Source organism: Lepidochelys kempii, chromosome 1, assembly GCF_965140285.1.
Source record: "Lepidochelys kempii isolate rLepKem1 chromosome 1, rLepKem1.hap1, whole genome shotgun sequence".
NCBI classification, from domain to species: Eukaryota; Metazoa; Chordata; order Testudines; family Cheloniidae; genus Lepidochelys; species Lepidochelys kempii.
The window spans coordinates 81,095,743-81,120,913 of record NC_136380.1 but is presented as its reverse complement, the minus strand read 5'-3'; the positions used below and the strand labels follow the sequence as shown (position 1 = coordinate 81,120,913).

Below are 25,171 nucleotides of genomic sequence, written 5' to 3'. Positions count from 1 at the left end.
CACAGAGCCTTACCTGTGTCCCTGTTCCCATTCCCCCCCTTAGCAAAACATGATTCCAATTTCTCCACCCCCATTCCCTGTTCCCATTTCCCCCCACCCTTACTTCCTGATTGACTGCAGACTATATAGTAAAACTTGACTTCTGCTTAGCTATACCTTAACCAATCATTTTACGGAAATTTAACTAACTAATCCTAACATATTGTAACATGATTATTTAACCGACCACCTTAATTAGTTTACACCCAGCAAAATTAATTATACAGCAGACAGAAACAATCACAGAACCAGACAGAGACCATGCAAATAAACAATAGCAAGTGGGAACTATAATGACAAAACAATACAGAAGTGAGGATTTCACAACTACATCTATAAAGACATAAGGGTTTCCCAGCTGTATCTATTGATAAGTGAGTTCTTACTGATCAGAAAACTATCAAACTAAACTTCCTTTTACATCCTCTAGGCTCTTCCCTTTCTCTGGAGGTGATACATCAGATCACCTTTCTAACAGCCCCAGATTGCCTTATTTCAATGTGACTAGTTTGGAATGTGAGGATGTGACCATACACTTCCTAGCTTATGGCTGCCTCTGCTGTGTAGCCAAAGATCTTAGCCTAACAACAGGGCCTCAGACTGTCACTGTAAGAGAAGGCCCGTAAACAGGCAGACTGTGATTTTGATTCTTTCTTTTATACCTCTATAACTAGCTAAGTGATAAGAATACACCTAAATTCTTAAAGTATAGGCCTTTGCAGACAGGCCTGAATATCTATATCCTAACATCCGCTATGATGATCTTCTTCTGTTCCTCGTTGGTGATGGCAATATCTGGTCGCAGTTGGCTGTCCATTCCAGGGATGGTGGAGTTCATGGCAACCTTGGTGGCAGGATGGCTCTGACTAGACAATCTTGGATGGCATTGTGGTGCAGCTGCCAGGGTCTGGAATGGGGCTACACAAGACGTGATTTGTAATCCAACACCAACCAAAATTGATCACTTGAGCAACACAACTCTGTCTGTTGGATACCTGCATTAGGCAGAGTAGGTGTGTTTATGTAAATACAGTTTGGTCCTGAAGCTCATCACTAGCTGTCAGAGGAGAGTTCCTTTAGACCTTGCTTAAATCAACATGGCACTGCAGTGTCCCAAGTGAAAGAACAAAACTTCAGCATATTAACTCTTTGACACAGCAAAGCAATATAAAAATTCATCCAGGATGGTTAAAAGCCCGCCAGAAGGCAACCCTAACTGAAGGCCAGGGCAGCAGGTACTAAAAGGGCACAGCTCTTCTTGACCTGCTGCTCACAAACCGGGGAGAATTAGTAGGGGAAGCAAAAGTGGATGGGAACCTGGGAGGCACTGACCATGAAATGGTTGAGTTCAGGATCCTAACACAAGGAAGAAAGGAGAGCAGCAGAATACAGACCCTGGACTTCAGAAAAGCAGACTTTGACTCCCTCAGGGAACTGATGGGCAAGATCCCCTGGGAGAATAACATGAGGAGGAAAGGAGTCCAGGAGAGCTGGTTGTATTTTAAAGAATCCTTATTGAGGTTACAGGGATAAACCATCTCGACGCGTAGAAAGAATAGTAAATATGGCAGGAGACCAGCTTGGCTTAACAGTGAAATCCTTGCTGCTCTTAAATACAAAAAAGAAGCTTACAAGAAGTGGAAGATTGGACAAATGACCAGGGATGAGTATAAAAATATTGCTCGGGCTTGCAGGAGTGAAATCAGGAAGGCCAAAACACACCTGGAGTTGCAGCTAGCAAGAGATGTTAAGAGTAACAGGAAGGGTTTCTTCAGGTATGTTAGCAACAAGAAGAAAGTCAAGGAAAGTGTGGGCCCCTTACTGAATGAGGGAGGCAACCCAGTGACAGAGGATGTGGAAAAAGCTAATGTACTGAATGCTTTTTTTGCCTCTGTCTTCACAACAACATCTTGACCGAAATAAAACTAGAGAAAGGATCTGGTACAAAAAGTTCAAATACTTTCTATGTCCCTTTAGGTATTTTCTAATCACAGTGTGCTCAGACAGCACACAATTTTGTCAGTTGGTATTTTTTCGTCATGGGAGACAATTTTAAAAACTAAGGGAAATTGTTCTTGGGGAAAAAAATCCCTATTTTGCGAACAAACTCTTAGTGGTTTCAGTACAAATGAATATTTTCAAACTGTACGAGCAATCTCCTTATTTTGTTTACTGCCTTCCTATCAGATCTGTTAAATGCACACCAAGAATTTTGTTCTTCTATGATGTATTTTTTAATTTTGGAAAATTATACTTACAGTATTTTTGAACTGTACAATAATCCTCAACAACAGAAAAAACAAACACAGCCCCTCCTTGTTTTAAGGGCCAATCAAACAGTGATTTCCCATTTCCATCTATATTCTGAATTTCCAAGACTTAGATTCATTATCAGCTATGTAAAAATGAAGAGAGGATAAAGCATTTTTCTGGATGCCCCTCAGTAATATTATATTAAGCAATACCTCTAGCTCTTAGAAATCCACCATTTAGTACAACAGTTATGGTCCAACACTGGACTTGTTTTACAGTTGTATTTTCATGGTGCATGTTCTTCTGATTCTGATGATCAAATCTTCAGCAGCAGGCCAACTATTTGAGAAGGCCTCATCTATGGAGTTATTTTCAAAAAAAGAACAACATGATGTCTTCTTCTCTGGTGATCCAGACTCTTTACTGGTGGCAAAGTCCAAACAACCAAACAAACTGGAAATTTGAGTAATCAAAACAAGCCGAGCAACCAAGGCCCCTCCTGAAAGGGAGATTGCTCCTTGTCTCAAACAAGATGACTTTTTACACCAGATTGTCCCAATTGTCTACTGATATTATCCAAATGGTATCAAAAGCACCTGAGAGCAAAACACAGCAAATGCAGCAAGGCTAAAGACACTATAATCAGAAAGAAATGAATTAAATCTCATCTCTGATAGCCTATCCAAATACCAGGTAGGTGACAAACAGGAATGATATCATAATCCATACGTAAGAATGCAGTCATTAAATTCAGAATAGTCCCACCCTCTACGGAAGTGTGCATAGGAACACTTCAGTCCACTTGGCAAGAGGAATAAGATCATTTTCACAGTGTAATAAAGCAGTGGATAGTGTTTTCATTTGGTGGTGATTATTCCAAAGAATACTAACAAGTAGTCACCAATAAGCTTGAAGATAGGTTTCAGAGTGGTAGCCATGTTAGGCTGTAGCAGCAAAAACAACGAGGTTTTTGCCAATAAGCTTGAAGTTTGAATATCAACCATTGAGTAGTTGCAGGGAATTTTTTGCAACAAATTCATAAAGTAAGAGAGGAACTTAAAAAATTGTCAGATTTGAAGAGAGAAATGTGATATATTTGCAAATTGCTTGCAGATAATACAGGAGCAGAAAAAGAAGCTCAAATAATCAAATATATTATTCATGTTAAGTTATTTGCTCACCTCTGCCCAGCATGCACTTTGTTGGTGATGCTGCAAATTACAAAACTCCACTGGAATGGGGGATTTAGATACGTGCCTTATTTTTGCTGTATTGAATGATTACAAAGTGTTGAGAGCAATCTCATATTCCTATGTATATGCCACGGAAGAGAAGAGTAAGTCGTCAAATACAGAAGGGAGAGACAACCACTCCTCCCCCTGTGTATTTTCTCTCTCATTTGCAATTTTAGCCTAATAGCTTGTATAATATAAATGATTTGTTGTTGAACCAGAAAATATATCATTATCTACAATATCTTGTGTACAGATACTTCCTTCATATAATAAGCTGTCAGACATGAAAAACTCAAGGGGGTTGCTTTCACTTTGGAGGAATAAAATGAGTCATTCCCTCTTGCTTGTCAGTGATCTGCTAGTCAATATACTAGCACTGTTATGTTTAAACACACACACAAGCACGCATGTGAATGCACTCACACCCCTAACAGAAGTAGAAGGAGTCTACAGATAGGCAATTGAAATGATTAGAAGCATGAATGGACTTCCATGTGAAGACAGACTGAAGAGATTAGGCTTGTTTAGCTTAGACAGGAGACAAATTCGGGGGGATGATAGATATATAGAAAACAACTAATGGTAAAAAGAAGGTCTGTTCAGTGGTCCTAATTATCTTCCTCATTATACAAAGACAAGGTGACATCCTGTGAAACTGAAAGGCAAGACATTTAAAATGGATGACATTTCCCCCCCATAACCTGTGGAACTCATTTTCCCAAGATACCATTCAGATCAAGGCCTTAGAAGGATTCAAAAAGGGATTCAACATTTATGTGTGAGGCACCTGGCTGCCACCTGCCCTATGTGTGAAGAAGCCTTGTCTGTTCCTGCCAGAAGTCACCTCCAGCAGCCACCTGTAACACAAGCACTCTACTCTCAACCTACACATGCTCTGTTGTCCCACTGCAGGTTTGTGATAGGCAAACTCCAGCCCCTGAGCACTCTGAGTGTCTCTTTGGAATGTCTGCAACCTATTTTGCTGGACACCCAGAGAATTCACAGACCCCCTGCTCCCGAAGGAACAATACCCCCAGCTTACAAGTAACACCTTAGGATCACCACTCCGCTCATCTCACAGCACTGAGGTTTATTTTATAAATTTGTTTAACAAAAGAATAGAGCAGGGATCAGCAACCATTGGCACATGGTCCCCCAGTGTAAGCTCCCTGGCAGGCCGGGCCGGTTTGTTTACCTGCTGCGTCCGCAGGTTTGGCCGATTGCGGCTCCGACTGGCCACGGTTCGCCGCTCCAAGCCAATGGGGGCTGAGGGAAGCCTGGGCCAGCACTACCTGAGTCTGATACTACCTGATTTCCCTGCAGAGCTCTAGGGCCAGATTCAAAAGTTACTCCTGATTTACACTGGTGTGAGTTAAATAAAAATAGAGCCTTAGTGTCTGTGGAGTGTCCAGATCACACCCTCTTACAATCTAACATCTGCAGTTTGAGGAGAATATACAGTATTGAGGAAAACTCAGCGGGCTTTGTGTACACACAGAAGTCACACTGGTTAACTTAAACTGGTTAAAAAATGAGTTTGTTAAACCAGAGCAAACCCCTGTGTGGACACAGTTTTATTGGTAATGCTTTTACCTGAAAAATACCATAAGTTATTGTAAACCAATCCAGTTAAACGCGTGCAACTTCATGTGTGGCTGTTCATAAATCAATTTTAACCTTAGTTTAGCTTGCACTTGTAATATAGAGTGCAAACACACACACTTTAAGTCTGGCTAATAGCAGTTTAGCTTTCACCTAATAGATAGAAACCAGGTTGAAATCAATTAAAAGTTGCACTGGTTTAACACCACCCCTGTAGTTAATGGTGCAATGCTCTGTAGACCAGGCTTCAGCATGATGGATGTTGCTGGTTTCTAAGTACTTCCCTCTGTCCCCATATAGGATGTCCCCCTGAGATGGAAGCATGAACTCCAAATAAAACCAAACTTTTTTTTTTGTTTTTGCTTCACACATGTGCACAGCAGTGCTTGAGAGGGGAAAGGGAACTAATGATGACTACAAGTGAATATCTGTTATGGAATTTGATACTCAAGCACATTCTCTTCTGCTTTGTGCCAAGAGACGTAAATAAACTACAGATCATAATACTGAGGCGAAACAGTGCTAGAACAAAGGCATTTCCAGTTTCCCTTTATAACTGTAAATGAATCATGATTCTATGATTCTATGAATAATTATCACTTGTTCAACAATGATCACAGTGAAAATGTCTAAATTGTTATTTCCTTAAATTAGTTTGAAATTAATATGTGCATGGGTTAAAAAAAGGTTTTCCCATCACCCTAGAATTTCATATACAACGTTATTTGACTGAATAGTGGATTGTAACGCTTTTTTTCCTGAAACTACAGTATATCAAATGCTACTTTCAATGCAGCTAAAAAGTGAGCTTCTGTAACAGTGATTTCTGAGCTAGTTTTGAAAATGTGGCTATTGTTCATGCCAAGGTTTTATTGTAATTGTTCAATTCTGCAGGTCACGAAAGGTGAGATTCATAAGGATGACTTAGGCACCTGGTCCAACACTTAGGTATCACTGGCATTCACAGACTCCCACTCAGCTGCCAGACCTAAGCCCGTATGCACCTAAGTTTCTGCTATTGAAGTCCTGAAGCAGCTGCCCAACAGTGCAGTGCCTCACACTTATGCCCCATTGAGATCCACTAACTAGGCACTCTGCTGCCTAGCTTGTATTTAGGGCCCAGTCCAGTAGGCATGCTGAGAGCATATCTAAACCCACACAAAATGGCAGGAGGAAGATTGGCTGCTACTGCTGTACTATCCATTAGTCCACTGGCCAGTGGCATCACTCCATGAGATGGGAGAACTGGGTTCAAGTCCCCTTCTGCTTAAGGCAACCTCTCAGTACAGTGCCCTAAGCCCTGGGCTGTGGAGTCACTTGTTGCATTGTTCTGCTTCAGTGAATATTGAATTATTTATTAAAAACTAGAACATCTTAAAAAGAGATAGAGATTCCTGCCCCAGATCATCCCATAGCCCAGAGTTTAGAGCACTCTTGTGGGAGATGGGAGTTGAACCCAGGCCTTCCCTATATAGGGTGACCAGACGTCCTGATTTTATTGGGACAGTTTTGATATTTGGGGCTCTGTCTTATATGGGCACCTATTACCCCCCACCTCCTGTCGTGATTTTTCACACTTGCTATCTGGTCATCCTATCCACATAATAGGGGAATTCTGTAACTGGGCTAAAATTTACACGTGGGGGATGAGGAAGGAGAAGAGAAGGAGGTACCACTACTGTTTTTCTTTAAAAAAGGACCGACCTGCCTTCCACTGTTTCTAGTGAGAGTGAAGCCAAGAAACATCGTTGTTGAAAGGATCATGTGGCCTCATTCCTATTGAGAACAGTGGGAGATAGGTTGCCATTTGAGAAGGGCATCTAAGCATAGGGAAGTTATGACCTCAGTTCCCTTGAGAACAATATGACATGACAGCCATTTTGAAAGAAGGCAGATCTACATGAAATTCTCTGTACTTGAACATTATTCAGCTCAGAGACTAACCAATTTATTAGAGCATAAGCTTTCGTGAGCTACAGCTCACTTCCTCAGATGCATATCGTGGAAACTGCAGCAGGCTTTATATATACACAGAGAATATGAAACAATACCTCCTCCCACCCCACTGTCCTGCTGGTAATAGCTTATCTAAAGTGATCATCAGGTGGGCCATTTCCAGGTGCCACAAGTACTCCTTTTCTTTTTGCGAATAGAAAACCTGGATTTGTGCTGGAAATGGCCCACCTGATGATCACTTTAGATAAGCTATTACCAGCAGGACAGTGGGGTGGGAGGAGGTATTGTTTCATATTCTCTGTGTATATATAAAGCCTGCTGCAGTTTCCACGATATGCATCTGAGGAAGTGAGCTGTAGCTCACGAAAGCTTATGCTCTAATAAATTGGTTAGTCTCTAAGGTGCCACAAGTACTCCTTTTCTTTTTGCGAATACAGACTAACACGGCTGTTACTCTGAAACCTGTCATTATTCAGCTCCTGATGTAGAAATAACTTTGAGTTATGAAGACTATGGGAGGAAATTACCAATAATATATTTAAAGGTAGCCTATATACAATATTTCAGTGAGTTTTAACTAGGAGCGAAATTTAGAATGTCTGTTTTATTCCGTTAGGATTATTTGAAAGAAAAACATTGTCACAGGGTGTTAAATTTCTCGAGACCCATTTTAAAATAAATTTTAACTCATAAGCTGGTTAATTAGTTTAGCTGTAAATGATCAGAAAATTAATTCTGTGCTCAAGGAGTAAGTGCTGTAATTTGGGTGCATGTGTGTGGGGGAGATAATCTGTATTCTTTATACATAACCAGGTGGTTGACTTCTAGCTTTAAATTCAAAAATCAATTCAGTCTTAACTATGGAACCATGCAGGTGTTTGATCTATACCAGTGATTCTTAACCTGCGGCCCATATGTGGCCCAATTAGCACAAAGCTGTTCCCCAGCTGTGTGCTATAGGCTGCCCAGCCTGCACGGCAGGATCAGGCTTATTGCCTGGCCCGGCACAGTGAGGCTGGGGTCAGGGCTGCTACCCGGCCCCGCCCAGCCCCATGCCCAGGGCTCTGCTCCTGGCCCTACTCTGTGGAGGGGTTTCTGGGCAGGGGCCTGTGGCAGGGTTTGGGGGGGCGGTGCTGTGATTCTCAACCTGCAGCCCAGGTAACACATTGTGCACTGCATATGCGGCCCACAACGATAAATAGGTTGAGAACCACTGATCTATACTAAGATTGAGGAAAAATATTTCTTAGCAAAGATTCAAATTATTTTTGTTGAGAGCCAAACTGAAACTTGTCAAGAAAATCCAGGTTTGGCTGTGGTAAATTTCTCTTTAAAATAAATAAAAATAAATAAATAAAATGAACTAATAAATAAAGGGATGAGTGGTTCATTTCGTGTTTATGCTCACTTCCTTCTGAACACAACTTCCATAATTTTCTGTATACATCAGATTGGTGGCAGTTGGTAAGCTCTGGCATGCTTATTAAATAAAACAGCTTGGCGCTAAAGGTTAAGTGACTTCATGGTTTTCTGATCCCTTCCATTGGTGCTTTCTACTTATTCCAAATGTCAGTTTCCTCTAGGCTAGTGTAGTTACATTACCCATTGTAACTATGGTTAATTGTGAAGCATTTGTATGTATAATATTTTATAAAATTAAATTAATAGATTATAAAGCCAATTGTGATTTTAAAAATTCTAGTGATGGAGAATCTACCACAACCTGTGATAAATTGTTCCAGTGGTTAACTACCCTCACTGTTAAAAATGTGTGCCTTATTTCTCGTCTAAGTTTGTTTAGCTTCAACTTCAATATTGTAATGTTATAAACTCCCCAGTCTTTGCTTTTATGACACTAGTCCTCCTCAGTGGAATTATTTATTTGTAAATCTCTGTAGCCATTCAAATCTATATGGATAGTGCACTCTATATTTAAGTTTGAATTCCACTTCTCCTCTAATCCCCTCCATGCATGCTGTAGTTTCACTTGCTTGTAACTTGATGAAACCAATTACTTTTGGGCTGGAATTTCCCATGCTGAGTCTCCTATACCAGAGCAGTATATCTTTTCAAGTCTGAGAAAAAAATTGGTGTAGCTATTTGCATTTCAGTGCCATATGTATCTGATTTGTACTGTGCTTTGGGATCCCTTGGGATGGAAGGTGCTGTGCAAATATTATGATTATTTATTAGACTGTGGATTCTCAAAAAACTGGGTCAGCTCGGGAAAGGAGAACAGGAGTCGAGTTACTGGACTCAGCACAAGAGCTTTTTAGTCATCTTTCCCCAACATCGTTCTTTACTCATTGAATATGACCAACTTGTCACAGAATCTTTGGTTCCATCTAACATATCCTCAAACACCAGCTCTCTCTTTGAAAATCCTGTTGCTATATATGCAGTATAGTTGTAGCCGTGTTGGTCCCAGGATATTAGGGAGACTCTGGAAGTTGGGCCAATAAAAGATATTCCCTCGCCACCTCTTGGTCTCTTTGTTTCTATATAGCCAGTCCTGGAGAGTGAAAGACTATTAACCATACTGTCTTAGCTGATTCTTCTCCCTCAGGATAAGCAAGAGGCTGGAAGGGAAAGGCAGGAGCATCTCAAAGATTCCTTCAGCAGGAATCTTTGTAGCAAAGATGGGACTCTCTTGTAAAGCGCTTTGAGACGCTTGGATAAAAAGCACTCTATTGGTGCAGAGTATTATTATTAAAGATTTTAAGCAACCTCTTATCAAAACCACTCACTTCTAGAGTCCCTAGAGTACAATTTGAGGAATTTTCTTTATTGCTGAGCTGCGTGAGTTGTCAACCCCCCAGGATTTTAATTGTAACACTTAAGTGTGGAACAATTGCTTAACTCTTTCCCCTTTGATTTTTGTAGGCACAGTAATCAGATTTTCATGATACGGCTGGTCCTAGCACACTATTTGAACATTGGCTACTCCCATTTCCCAGGGGCTCTCTGATCGACCTTAATGTGGGCGTAGTCTTTACAGAATTTTTGTGGAGGATGCAAGAATCTTGATCTTGATATTTGCAATGATCTATGTGATGCTTGGCTGCTCTATGGTGAAAAAGTTACTGGACAGGAGTAATTTATTTAGCTTCACTTAAAGGTTGTGTTTACAGATTGTAAACTATATTTTGCGGTTATTCTGGATGATACTTGAACTATAAGATTTTGATTGACATGTCTGACCAATTTGTGTTGTCCAAAAGTGCGAGTCCAAATGGAAGGCATTATGCTGCAACTTAGAAGTGTTTTTTGTGCCCATATTTGCATTTAAAAATTGATTTAGATTTTGACTGCTTTAATGTTGAGAATTTTTGCAGAGCTGCATTTGTGAAACAGTGTTTTAGTAACTGTACAGTTATTTTGCAAAGCATGATTCTAGTAATTATAGCAACCTATAAAAAGTTAGAATTTTAAAGTAATAATTTGTTGCTAACCTTTCTAAGTATCTGAGAATATGAGACTAAATCTGGCAAACCTAGTTCAAATAGCAGTTGCTGATTTTTCTGCTTACATTTCAGAGTACACTTGTATTATATGTGCCTTATGGTTTGATATTTTTTCTGCATTTCTGTAGGTGTGCTAGTTCATCTAAGAGCACAGTATCTTTTCCTCTCATGCTGCAGATGCTATTAATGACAAATAATCATTTGGCGAGATGTACATGCCTCATTATTTGTAGAACAGTAGTGCCTACACTGTACCAGGCATTGGGATATGTACATGCCTCAATATTATTATTTGTGGTAGGTAGTGTCTACTTTGTATCAGGCACTGTACATACCCATATCAAAGAGACAGTCCCTGCCCCAAAGAGCTTACAGTTTAAGGTTGTATACACTTATTCATTCATGCAATGGGAGTACTCAACTGTGTAAAGTTACTCATGCACATAAGGGTTTGCAAAATCAGGACTTACATTCACACAACAATAAGAGAAGATGAAAATAGAGAGGGCTAGAAGAACAGAAAGATGATGGAAAAGGACAATATGATTAATGGTGACGTCTCAGGGTTATTTAGACCAAATCAAAGAAAATTCTAAATTATTGTATTTAGCTTTATATTTCTCTTTCTCTGTAATTTTAAGTTCGTAATCTTTCTTGAAGAAGTGGGTGTTGAGAAGGCATGTAAATGCAGAGAGTGAGGAGGCAGATGTGGTGAGGGTGGGAGCTTGAGGCATAAGGTTCACTGTTCTGACAGAAGCTAAAAGGAACGTGTTTACTAGAGGAAGCCTTGGAATGGATGAGATACCCTTCATTGGACAATTGCTTCTTTCTTTCCCCACAGTTTACCAGGAATGGACAAGGCTGTTGATGGAGAACAACATGGATCAAATAAATTCACAGCTGGTAAGACACATGAAGGAATCCTCCCCAATTAAAACTGTGCTCACAGAGGGAAATTCAGGAGGATCTTCAGACAGTGAGAAACAGGATCTTTAGAAGAACTGAGAGATAGTGAACAACTTTAGGGAAAGGGAAAGAAGGAATTTGACTGCACTAAAACCCAACTTTTGACAGTTTGAGGGCGGGGGGGGAGGGGAAGAACTTGATTTAAGGAAGGAGAAAGCAGGAAAGAAGAATATTTCTGCTATTTACATAGAGCTAGTTGACTTTTGTGAGAGAGTAAAAATTATTACTGGGCTTACATTAATTGCTAAAGAGACGTGTCAGAAGCAGATTACTGTAGCAAGTAGTGATGCATCATAATAGCTAATTACAGCCAGTCAACTAGAGTGGAAGACGCTGGCTGGGTTAGCGCACTTGAAGGGAACAGCAAGGACTCAAAAGCTGGATGAAGATAATTCATCCAGGGAGCAAATAGGAAGAGACAATGGGGGAGTGAAGAGAGAGTTAGATTGAGAAGAAGTGTCTTTTGTTTTTCTGGTAGGAGGATTTTGAAGTTTTGACGGACATATGTCCGTTATAGGCTTAGTCCATCCTTGTTACTGCTGACCACCTAAACTCAATTTGAAAAAAAAAATCCCCAAAGAATCAGCAGATTGCATTAAGCTATGAATCCGAGGTTGTTGTTGCAGCATGTCAAATTCTCTGTATTAGGGACTTGCTCAGTCTCAGGCAAAATCCTGCCTTCTGAGTTGATTTACGGGTTTTGCTACTGCAGCCAGGTGTTGACAGAAAATTGATAATTCCAACGAAGTGCCGTACCCCTTTCAAATCCTCTGGAGCTGGCATGTCGCTGACTGCCTTGATCTTGTTAGGATCTGCTTTCAGTTCCTCTGCCATAAGCAGATGTCCAAGATATGTCACCTTACCCAGTTTGAGTTGCATTTTTTAGTTCAGTTTTCTGTTCTTGTCCCTGCATTGCTGTAGAAAATCTTGTAGTTTTCTGTCATGATCTAGTATGGCTTCTGTATCATTACTTCCTACATCTACAATGAGGATATTATCTGCAATTATTTTCACCCCAGGCAGTCCTTCCTGTGCTTGGATGAGCCTTCTCTGGAACACCTCTGGTGTTGGGCGTATGCCCATCGGCATGCAGTGCCATATGTAGCAATCAAATGGTATTACAAAGGCTGTCAGTATGCCAGACTCTTTATCCAGGCTTGTATGCCAAACCCGTTACTCAAATCACAGACCATAAAGATTCTGGCTTTGGAAAGTTCTTGTAGGATGCTATCGCTTGTGGACAATAGATAGTGGCGTCTTCTTAGTGCCTGGTTCAGTGGCTTGGGGGTCTATGCAGATGCATAGTTTGACTGATGACTTCTTTACCACCACCATGCTACTGACTCCGGCTGTATGGTGGCCACTACAGGTGTTATGATACTACTGCTCTGCAGTCTTTTGAGCTCCTTAGATACTGGATTACATAATGATTAGTGCACAGGTTCCACTGTAGGTTCTACTTGCAATCACAGCTTTCATGTGAGGCACCCAGCACCTTTGAAAATATTCCTATATGCTTTTAAAATTGTCTCCATTGTCCTTGGGACTCTCCTTTGGCTTCTTGCACTGCAACTATAGCATTCTGGTGCTGCACCCTGATCAGATCCATTGCTTGTATGGCTATATTTACCCAAGAGGGGTCTGTGGCACTTACTATTCACAAACTTAAGTTGGTATCATCTGTTATTTTTCAGGTTAGTTATTATGAGGTCACATGTTCCTACAGGCTGCATTATACTCTCATTGTACATTATTAGAGTGTGCCTGCTCTTTATAATGCATATGTTGAAATCCAGTTCACCCCAAGGAACCACATTATTGGAGGCCCTGCTATCCAGGGGAAATCGCACAGGCAATTTCCCTATTAAGATTATTGCATGCAGAGAAGTTGGTATTGCACCTTGTAACTTTCTGGCCCTGGCAGCCTGAACCTGATATGATCTAGGACTCAAGGAGAGAGTCCAAGGTCGTCATTGTCTTATGTGCCTTCCCCCTCTTGTACAAGTATGACTGAATCTTTCAGAGTCTTTCCTCTGCTCTTGCACACATTGTTCGACTTGCTACATTCCTTGCAATGTTTCAGAGTAACAGCCGTGTTAGTCTGTATTCACAAAAAGAAAAGGAGTACTTGTGGCACCTTAGAGACTAACCAGTTTATTTGAGCATAAGCTTTCGTGAGCTACAGCTCACTTCCTCGGATGCATAAAGTGGAAAATGCAGTGAGGATGTTTTATACACACAGACCATGAAAAAATGGGTGTTTATAACTTCAAAAGGTTTTCTCTCCCCTCACCCCATGCTCCTGCTGGTAATAGCTTATCTAAAGTGATCACTCTCCTTACAATATGTATGATAATCAAGGTGGGCCATTTCCAGCACACATCCAGGGTATAACAAGAACGTCTTGCAATGCTCTCCTAGCGTTTGGCATTTTTCCTTTACCTACTCATGCTGTCTCCCCCAGTAACTGTATCTAACTCTGGGTATGGAACCCTTGGTACCTGCTCTCCTTTGCTGGTGTCCCTCTGCATGTACTTCTGGTGATGGTGTGTCTCCTAGGGCTTTCATTCATCTTTTGAGTCTTCACTGCACACACCATGTCTAAGCAGCTAATATGAGATTGCTTTCCCAGACAGCTGCAGCAGCACAGGAGCTAGCAAACAGAGCTGTAAACAGGGGAGTTTGAGTGGGAGTTCTGTTGGAGGAGAAGGTATTTGTGTTTGTTTGGCTTTGTATTGGTAGTATTTGTATGTGTAGGGGCTTTGTGCTGGAAGAGAAGCTGAGCCCTGATTAGGGGGCGGGGCTTCACTGACTAGGGGTCCTATAAAGGTAGCAGCCAGTCAGGCAGCAGCACAGACAGCTGCAGCAGCACAGGAGCTAGCAAACAGAGCTGTAAACAGGGGAGTTTGAGTGGGAGTTTGAAAGCGGAGTTTGTCTTGTGGTGCTTGTGTGGGGTTTGGTTTGGTGTGGTTTGTGTTTCCCAGATTAACAGGATTTAGGTGGGAAGGCTATGACAGATTCAGAGGTGGCAGTGGGAGTGACCCATGTAGCAGATGACACAATGAAGATGACTGGATGTGGAAGCTGTGGTATGTACATGATCCTGGAGGGGGCACCTGGTAAGAGTTTTGTCTGCATGAAATGCCGTCTGATAGAGCTGATGGAGGAAAAGATCAGAGGTTTGGAGATGCAGGTGGAAAGTCTGGTAGAGTTTAGGAAGGGGTTTGAGCAGATTATGGAGCAAAGACATGAGGTATCTGAAGGGAAAAGCTCAGACTTGCAGATGGAAGCAGGACTAGGGAATTTTGAGGGGAGACTGGGTGAGGAAAGTGGTCAGTGGAAGCATGTGACTAAAAGAACTAGGCAGAGGAAAAGACGGGCTAGTGAAGGAGAAATAGAGCTTCAGAATAGGTTTGCAGAGTTGGAAAATGAAGAAGGGGCTCAGCAGGTAGTCACTGAAGGTGACAGGGCAAGGAAGAAGAGAAGAGCGGTTAGTCCTATAGGAAAAGGGGAAGAGTTAATGGAGATTACACCAAATATGAGCCCCAGGAGGATACAGGATGGGTTGAAAAGGATTACAAGGGAGAATGGGAATGGAAAAAACTTGCAGCCAGAGGGAACAGGGGATAGACTGGAGAATAGCACTGTCACTAGGAAAAGGCAGGTCTATGTGATTGGGGACTCTTTATTGAGAAGAATAGATAGGCCTGTAACCAGAGCTGATCCAGAAAATAGGAGGGTGTGCTGTCTTCCAGGTGCTAAGATACGGGATGTAGACCTGAGGTTAAAAAGGATTCTAAAGGGAGCGGGAAAGAATCCCCTAATTATCCTTCATGTGGGAACAAATGATACGGCTAGATTCTCACTGGAAAGTATTAAGGGAGACTATGTTAGGCTGGGGAGGACGCTTAAGGAAATTGAGGCTCAGGTGATCTTTAGTGGGATTTTGCCTGTTCCTAGAGAAGGGCAACAAAGGTGTGACAAGATTATGACTATCAATAGATGGCTTAGGCAGTGGTGCTATAAGGAGGGCTTTGGGATGTATGGCCATTGGGAGGCATTCATGGATAGAGGACAGTTCTCTCGGGATGGACTTCATCTGAGTAGGGAAGGAAATAGACTTCTAGGATGGAGGCTGGCACAACTGATTAAGAGAGCTTTAAACTAGGAATTTGGGGGAGATGGTTGGGAGATGTCCAGGTAATCTCCATGCCAGAATTTAGCATAGAGTGGAAAGAAAATGAAGTAAGAGTGGATACAGCTGTAGGTAGGAGGAAGGGCAGTGTAGATACAAGTCTAATAGGTTATACTGGTAGTAAAATAACCGTGCCTAATAGGGTACAGAATGTGAGTGAGGCCAAACAGCAAAAATTAAGATGTTTGTACACTAATGCGAGGAGCCTAGGTAACAAAATGGAGGAACTAGAGTTACTGGTGCAGGAAGTGAAACCAGATATTATAGGTATAACAGAGACCTGGTGGAATAGTAGTCATGACTGGGCTACAGGTATTGAAGGGTATGTGCTGTTTAGGAAAGACCGAAATAAAGGTAAAGGTGGTGGAGTAGCACTGTATATCAATGATGAGATAGAATGTAAAGAAATAAGAAGCGATGAAATGGATATGACTGAGTCTGTCTGGGCAATAATTAAATTGGGGAAGAAAACTATTAGAGCCTCCCCTAGGATAGTGCTTGGGGTGTGCTATAGACCACCGGGATCTAATTTGGATATGGATAGAGCCCTTTTTAATGTTTTTAATAAAGTAAATACTAATGGAAACTGTGTGATCATGGGAGACTTTAACTTCCCAGATATAGACTGGAGGATGAGTGCTAGTAATAATAATAGGGCTCAGATTTTCCTAGATGCGATAGCTGATGGATTCCTTCAACAAGTAGTTGCTGAACCGACTAGAGGGGATGCCATTTTAGATCTGGTCTTGGTGAGTAATGAGGATCTCATAGAGGAAATGGTTGTAGGGGATAATCTTGGCTCAAGTGATCATGAGCTAATTCAGTTCAAACTGAATGGAAGGATTAACAAAAATAAATCTGCAACTAGGGTTTTTGATTTCAAAAGGGCTGACTTTCAAAAATTAAGGAAATTAGTTAGGGAAGTGGATTGGACTGAAGAATTTATGGGTTTAAAGGTAGAGGAGGCCTGGGATTATTTTAAATTAAAGCTGCAGAAGCTATCGGAAGCCTGCATCCCAAGAAAGGGGAAAAAATTCATAGGCAGGAGTTGTAGACCAAGCTGGATGAGCAAGCATCTTAGAGAGGTAATTAAGAAAAAGCAGAAAGCATATAGGGAGTGGAAGAAGGGAGGGATCAGTAAGGAAAGCTACCTTATTGAGGTCAGAATATGTAGGGATAAAGTGAGACAGGCTAAAAGTCAAGTAGAGTTGGACCTTGCAAAGGGAATTAAAACCAATAGTAAAAGGTTCTATAGTCATATAAATAGGAAAAAAACAAAGAAAGAAGAAGTGGGACCGCTAAAAACTGAGGATGGAGTGGAGGTCAAGGATAATCTAGGCATGGCCCAATATCTAAACAAATACTTTGCCTCAGTCTTTAATAAGACTAAAGAGGATCTTAGGGATAATGGTAGCATGATAAATGGGAATGAGGATATGGAGGTAGACATCACCATATCTGAGGTAGAAGCGAAACTCAAACAGCTTAATGGGGCTAAATCGGGGGGCCCAGATAATCTTCATCCAAGAATATTAAAAGAATTGGCACAAGAAATTGCAAGCCCATTAGCAAGAATTTTTAATGAATCTGTAAATTCAGGGGTTGTACCATATGATTGGAGAATTGCTAACATAGTTCCTATTTTTAAGAAAGGGAAAAAAAGTGATCCAAGTAATTATAGGCCTGTTAGTTTGACATCTGTAGTATGCAAGGTCTTGGAAAAAATTTTGAAGGAGAAGGTAGTTAAGGACATTGAAGTCAATGGTAAATGGGACAAAATACAACATGGTTTTACAAAAGGTAGATCGTGCCAAACCAACCTGATTTCCTTCTTTGAGAGAGTAACAGATTTTTTAGATAAAGGAAACGCAGTGGATCTAATTTATTTAGATTTTAGTAAGGCGTTTGATACTGTGCCACATGGGGAATTATTAGTTAAATTGGATAAGATGGGCATCAATAGGAAAATTGAAAGGTGGATAGGGAATTGGTTAAAGGGGAGACTACAACGGGTCCTACTGAAAGGTGAACTGTCAAGTTGGAGGGAGGTTACCAGTGGAGTTCCTCAAGGATCAGTTTTGGGACCAATCTTATTTAATCTTTTTATTACTGACCTGGGCACAAAAAGTGGGAGTGTGCTAATAAAGTTTGCAGATGATACAAAGCTGGGAGGTATTGCTAATTTAGAGAAGGACAGGGATACCCTACAGGAGGATCTGGATGACCTTGTAAACTGGAGTAATAGGAATAGGATGAAATTTAATAGTGAGAAGTGTAAGGTCATGCATTTAGGGATTAATAACAAGAATTTTAGTTATAAGCTAGGGACGCATCAACTAGAAGTAACGGAGGAGGAAAAGGACCTTGGAGTATTGGTTGATCATAGGTTGACTATGAGCTGCCAATGTGATATGGCTGTGAAAAAAGCTAATGTCGTCTTGGGATGCATCAGGAGAGGTATTTCCAGTAGGGATAAGGAGGTTTTAGTACCGTTATATAAGGCACTGGTGAGACCTCACCTGGAATACTGTGTGCAGTTCTGGTCTCCCATGTTTAAGAAGGATGAATTCAAACTGGAACAGGTACAGAGAAGGGCTACTAGGATGATCCGAGGAATGGAAAACTTGTCTTATGAAAGGAGACTCAGGGAGCTTGGCTTGTTTAGCCTAACTAAAAGAAGGTTGAGGGGAGATATGATTGCTCTCTATAAATATATCAGAGGGATAAATACCAGAGAGGGAGAGGAATTATTTAAACTCAATACCAATGTGGACACAAGAACAAATGGATATAAACTGGCCACTAGGAAATTTAGATTAGAAATTAGACGAAGGTTTCTAACCATCAGAGGAGTGAAGTTTTGGAATAGCCTTCCGAGGGAAGTAGTGGGGGCAAAAGATCTATCTTGCTTTAAGATTAAACTCGATAAGTTTATGGAGGAGATGGTATGATGGGATAACATGGTTTTGGTAATTAAATATTCATGGTAAATAGGCCCAATGGCCTGTGATGGGTTTTTAGATGGGGTAAGATCCAAGTTACCCGGGAAAGAATTTTCTGTAGTATCTGGCTGATGAATCTTGCCCATATGCTCAGGGTTTAGCTGATCGCCATATTTGGGGTCGGGAAGGAATTTTCCTCCAGGGCAGATTGGAAGGCCCTGGAGGTTTTTCGCCTTCCTCTGTAGCATGGGGCACGGGTCACTTGCTGGAGGATTCTCTGCTCCTTGAGGTCTTCAAACTACAATTTGAGGACTTCAATAGCACAGATATAGGTGTGAGGTCTTTTTTAGGAGTGGTGGGTGAAATTCTGTGGCCTGCATTGTGCAGGAGGTCAGACTAGATGATCATAATGGTCCCTTCTGACCTAAATATCTATGAATCTATGAATCTATGTTCCCACAGGTGGTGATCCAAGTGCCACAACTATTCAGTCCTGACTCAGGGAGTTCGTCAGGTTCCCAAAACTGCATGTAGCAGCCAGTATGCTTAAAGCAGTAACATAGGGGTCTAAGTCTATCCACTCCCTTCAAATTGGTCTCTAATGAAAATCCTGTGTTGCTCCACAGTGAAGCTGAATGCAGGCTAAATTGAACAAGTGAATCTTTATTAAACTCTGTGCACTGCTCTATCCATGTCACTGAATTGCTTCCAGCCTAACTCCACTCATTCCCTAGTTCTCCTGGTATCCTGCCCATAACAGCCCCTCCAGGAAACATGGGGCATCTGACTCCAGGGCCACTGACCATGAAACACCGACCAGCTCTAATCATGGATTTACTGAGTACTGTTCTCTTGTGATGTATGGCAAAACCTGGCTGGTGGAGCAACAGATCGGTTTAGCTATTACAGGCCCAGGCCCTTTGCAACATAGAGACTTGGGGCCGAATTCTAAAACAGTTGTGTTAGTGAGGATCCTGCACCTGTAGGGAGTCCTACTGTATTTGCAGGATTGAGGCTCCAGCATTGCACAAAGTGTGTAAAATAGAAACATAACAAGATCTCAAGAGGGTATAAACCCGCACACTATAAGTTACTTCATTATCCCCCCCCCCCCCCGAAACATCCCGTGGTTCAGCACAAATTTGGGGTTATTTTAAGATTATACAGACTGAGAATTCCTTCTGCCTCGCTATTAAATCATATATTTTCTTATGCAATAATCTGTGATTTTTAACAAGAGTCACGGTCAGACTTTCTGCTATTTCTACTGTGAAGCAACAGATCTTTACCAAATCTACACATTTATTACAGTCACAATTTTCCAACAGCACATGTTTATCAAATTAATTTAAAATGGTTGATGATCCTTTAGTGTGACCTTTTATATCATAATTCAATATTGTGAAAGTCTGGCCTTTAAATATAGCAAATTCTATTTAATTTACATACCACTGCCTCTTACATGACAATGTAATAATAATAAATGCTCCTCAGGTAAAGCTCTCCATTTTCTTGGTTGGTTCATTCACTATTCTTGTGTGCCTCTTATCTTGCTTTGCGAATATGAATTTTGTTCCTACATATTGTAATTACTGCTGACATTTGCCAGTTCCAAGGCTCAGTGTTGCCTCTAATTTTTACCTCAGTCTAAAAGAGGAAGGGAGAGTGAGTGCTTATGCTGACGCAGTTAATGTTTAACAACCATGATTTCATCTTTTATAATAGCTAGCTAGTAACTGAGCTGTGTCACCTCACCACATTCTGGACGGCCATATTCTATGATTGTTCCACTGAAGAATATTCTACTTCCATACACTTATCATTTGTTAATGTTTCATTGAGGCAAATGACCTTTTCTGATAAATTCATAGAGCCAAATTCTAAATTAGCATCTAAGTTTGCATACCAACAAGTGCAGACACAGCATTTGGTCTTCTTAAAATTTTGAATTTGTACAAGAAGCATGTAGTGTCTCTCAAAATTCTTTCAGCCAGTTGTGCTTTGTAATGTAACTACAGCAACTTTAACTGAATCAGACTAACAATAAAAATGGAGTAACAAAGATAATTAGGTTAACTCAGCAAGTGAGTCTTTGTTACAAACCACATCCAGCACCACTTCTTTCTTGGGTTCAATTGTCAACTTCAACTTCAGGTGCAGTTGCTTCAAAAATGAAAAATGTTTTGAAGTCTCAGGGCTTGCAGGGTTTAGGAACATAGAAGTGAAGTAACCAGACATCCACTAGTTCTTAAAGCTTCATGCAACACTTCAAAGCCAGCAGGCATATTGGACAGAGGATGTCTATCCAAATAATGGCATGTGCAAATAATGTTTGGTAAGCAAAAACTTGAGATCCCGAGATGGAGCATGCAGTAAAAAGGCAAAACTTAAGGACTCAATTATGTTCTCACTTACCATTGTGAAACTCCAGAGACATCAGCATCAGAAGCAGTATTTCTAGACAAATGTATTCCCCTTTCTTTGCTGTAGCAAACAATGGAGGAAAGGTTTCTGTGTGGGGAATCTAAAAGGTTCTCAGATTTGAATAATAAAGCATGACTTGATTATCCTGCTCTTTACAAATAAGAGGCATGATTTTTTTCTGCAGTCAAATAATGTTTTCATTTTTTTCCACATTGTCAACAGATGAAAGAAGCAGGATTATTCTCACTCTCTCATATCTGGTCCAGTTCTACCACTCTTGTGATGGGAAATTATCTTATTTTGATTTCAATGAGACTACTTACAACGAGGCTACACGCAGAGTGAAGTATTATTGCTCAAAGTGTAGCATATTCAGGCCCTTAGTAAGATAAAAGTTGCAGTGAAAGTGATAAATTGAAATACTTAGTCTACTGTGACCTAAGCTACTATTATTTTAGAAATAACAGAGGTGTAGCATTTAAGGCCAGAAGACCACCAGATGATCTAGTCTGACTTCCTATATATCACAGGCCACTAAACACCACTCAGTCATCACCAAACCAAGCCAAGAACCAGAATTAGACCAAAGTATTACAGCCCTTTGGAGACTATTATGTATCACCAGCAGAGAACAGGAAGGAATGAGGTGCACCAATGCATGGGGCCCCTGCAGCAGCAGGGAATGATTTAGTGAAATATACCTAGATGATCCTAGCAAGCGACCCATGCCCCATGCTGCAGAGGAAGGCAAAAGCATGTATTATGGTGCGTGCTCACTGCTGGAGTGCCCCCTGGTGTGAGGATGTGGTGTGTTGCAGATGTTTTTCCATCATGGCCCCCCAGTCTGGCATTCTAGCCTTAGTATGGTCTGTGGTTTTTGTGTCCTGGCCCTCTGGCCAGGTTGCCTTTCAAACCCAGTTCCCTTATGGGGTAACACAGGTCCAGGCAGGGCAAGCCCACCATCTATAGGCCTTTATGTCAAACCTTCAGTCCACTTTCAGGACTGTGTCAGTCTTTTCCTCTCTCAGTTCTGAGGCTCATATTGTCTCCTTTGCTGGGAAGAGGTCACGGAACCAAGACCCACCTTTTCCTCTGGGTTGCAGCTCTAGGACCCTGTCTTAGGTAGTTAGGGATTGCTCTTTCAAGGCCCTTCGCAACTCCCTTGGTGGCTCCTATCTTTCCTTGTTCATCACCATCTCTTGTCAGGCTGTAGAGTCTGTTCCTGCTATGATTCAGTCACCTCATATGTCTCCTTCCCATCTGGATACAGAGGAGGAGCTTCTTGAAATCCACTCCCAGCCTTTCTGGCCACTGGGCTCTGATCCATGGTGTTAGCTATATCTCTGTAGGGCAGGAATCGCAGCCCTTTTTTGTGGAGCTGGGCGGCATCTCAGGCAGCTTCTCCATCTCTCCTTAATACAGGCATTCCCGCAGCTCCTCCCCTGGAACTGAGGTCTCTCTGAGACCATCTGCAGGCACTCAGCCTGTTCCTCTTCCAGCTGGCCCTTTCCCCTCTCCTGATCAATCCTTTCACCTTAAGGCTAGAGAGTGCAGCAGTCAGACCTTTTTCTGTGCTGGAGAAGGCAGCATAAATACTAGTCCACTTCCCCCACTCGTTCCCAATTTGTTGGGTGAGAGGGAAGCTTTACCCCACCCTGAAAAGCTCCTGATCTCAGGCCTTTAAAGGAACAGAAACAGGTTTCTCTCCCCTAAGTACTACTTACTCGCAGGACTGCTCCCTGTTGCTCAGGAAAGCTTATGCTCAAATAAATTTGTTAGTCTCTAAGGTGCCACAAGTACTCCTTTTCTTTTTGCAAATACAGACAGCAAAGACTGCTGCTACTCTGAAACCTGTCTACCTATATCACTTATTTCCCAGATCCTTATCTATTCAGACCTCCCTAGCTCTTAAAGGGCCACACCTGCAGGTCGTGGGTAAGCTAACCCCTAGGCCTTACCACCATTAAGGGGCAACCTAACCCCACTATGCCATATTAAACAATTTTCTTAATTTCCTTTGAAATGCTAATTGTCCGGGAGCTATCATTCAGCCAATTAATCAAATTTCAGTTAAATCTTATCAAAGATGACTGTTGGAGGGATTCTAACACTAACATATGGTTGGTTGCAAACACCAAGAAATCAGCAGTATATTGCACATATTCTCTCCTGTGATTAAAGGTAACATTTGCTTTTATTTACAGGCTTTTATTATGTGAATGACAGATCACAGGGTGATTTGAGTTTGACATGAAACAGAATCAATCAACTAACACCTTTAGAATAAAGAATTCTATATATTTATGAAGGGACTTATATGGCCCCCTCATCTGATCATCGTCCAATTATTTAAAAATAAAACCAACAATTCTACTCTATACAGGTTCTTATGTCACCCATCACCATAGCATCTGAGTGCCTTCCACTAGTGCATTAAGCAATGTGATTAACATCTGTCATGGGTTGTTGTTCTTTCATCCTCGCCCCAGTGGAGTGTTTGAGTGGGGGGGGGGTCTATATCTATCATATACCATCATAAATCTCACAACCTTTGCTCTAAGTACAAAGTACATTTCTTTGACCTTGTATTCTCTAACAAACATGTTGCAACATGGGTATGTGTATTGATATTTATATACACACACCCATGTTGCCGTATGTTTGTTAGTGAATGCAAGGTGAAAGAAATGCAGCTTGTTCTTGGAGAGGAAGATAGTGATGTTCATGATTGTTCCTGGTGGAGTTCATTCCATAGTCTCGAGCTGACTCCTGAGAATTTCTGTCTCCTGTATAGATGAGTTTTACCCTTATTGTAAAAAGGTTCCATTGTGCAAGAAGAGAGGCGGGGGGGGGGGGGGGGGAAGGTAGAAATTGTTGACCACTGTCTTCATCCCGTAACTTTAGATGACATTTAGATATCCAAGGCATTCAATGACCTGGGACTAGAAAATAAGGACCAAGATCTTTAACTTGAGTCAATATTCTAGGGGGAAACAAGTGTAGGGAACAGAGGACAAGTGTGGTGTGTTCACAGTAACCCAGGTTGCTGAAGAGATGTGCTACAGTGTTCTGTATTAGTTTGAGTTTCCTAACAGTATCTCTCCTTGCCCCCACTTCCAGTTTCCCTTCCCAGCCTGTAAAAGAATAGCTTGATTAGTTAATAATGTTTTTTTGTTTTGCTGATGTTTATGTATGTGAATGAGTTGATGTATTGTGCATGTATGATAAGAAATTGCTGAGGGAAAGCTGAGTTGAAGCAATTAGTTTTGCATTCAGTCTTAAAAATGCTTAGTGCTGTAGTCTTCCTTATCATTTGTGGGAGTGAGTTCCATAGCTTAGGTCAAGCTCCTGTGAGAGTCTCCTGTCTTCTGCACTCCAATTCTTTGTCCCACTGGGATGTAGCTGTCATAGAAGGTCCTGGTTATACAGCGAGAAATTATTTCTAAGGGAACTAAGGCCAATCAATCCCATAAAGGGATTTAAAATGGGGAGTCATGTCTACACTACCCTCCACTGTAGACTACAGTGTGGAAACAGCAGTCCACCACAAAGTGCTGCACTGTAACTCCCCCATGTGGATGCAAACTAAAAGGTTCCTAGTTTGCTTTAATCTAGTCCTCTTCAGCAGGACTACATTAATGGAATAATCTTTTAGTTTGCACCTGCAGTGCCCACATGGGGGGAATTATAGGCAGTGTTCTGGTGTGCACTTCTGTACACATGTCCCTACTCCAAACTGAGTAGGACTGGACTGACTGGAATGGGCGACATTGAATGGATCACTTGATGATCACCTGTTCTGTTCATTCCCTTCCCAGGGCATTGGCCCCTGTCGGAAGACAGGATACTGGGCTAGATGGACCTTTGGTCTGACCCAGTATGGCTATTCTTATGTTATGTTCTTAACCGAGTGGCAGTGTAGACATGACCATTGTCCTTGAACTGTACTCCGCATTCTGTGAGGAGCAAGTGCAGAGAGCGGAGGGATGGGTTGATGTGTTCAGGGCAACCTGTGTTGCTAAGGAGACAGGCAACTGTCTTTTGAGCTAGCTGGAGTCTAGGGTTTGTGGCTTCATTCCCAGATATAAATAATCA

At 41.4% G+C, this 25,171-nt stretch overlaps 1 long non-coding RNA gene across 1 annotated transcript in view; it reads left to right on the top strand.

Annotated features, from left to right (window-relative positions):
* Window positions 1-25,171, top strand: part of LOC144930111 (uncharacterized) — a 48,218-nt gene that overhangs the window by 10,334 nt on the left and 12,713 nt on the right. The window contains exon 3 of the long non-coding RNA XR_013635196.1: window positions 11,391-11,452. This is a non-coding gene — a long non-coding RNA (uncharacterized LOC144930111). The remainder of the gene's footprint in view (window positions 1-11,390; window positions 11,453-25,171) is intronic.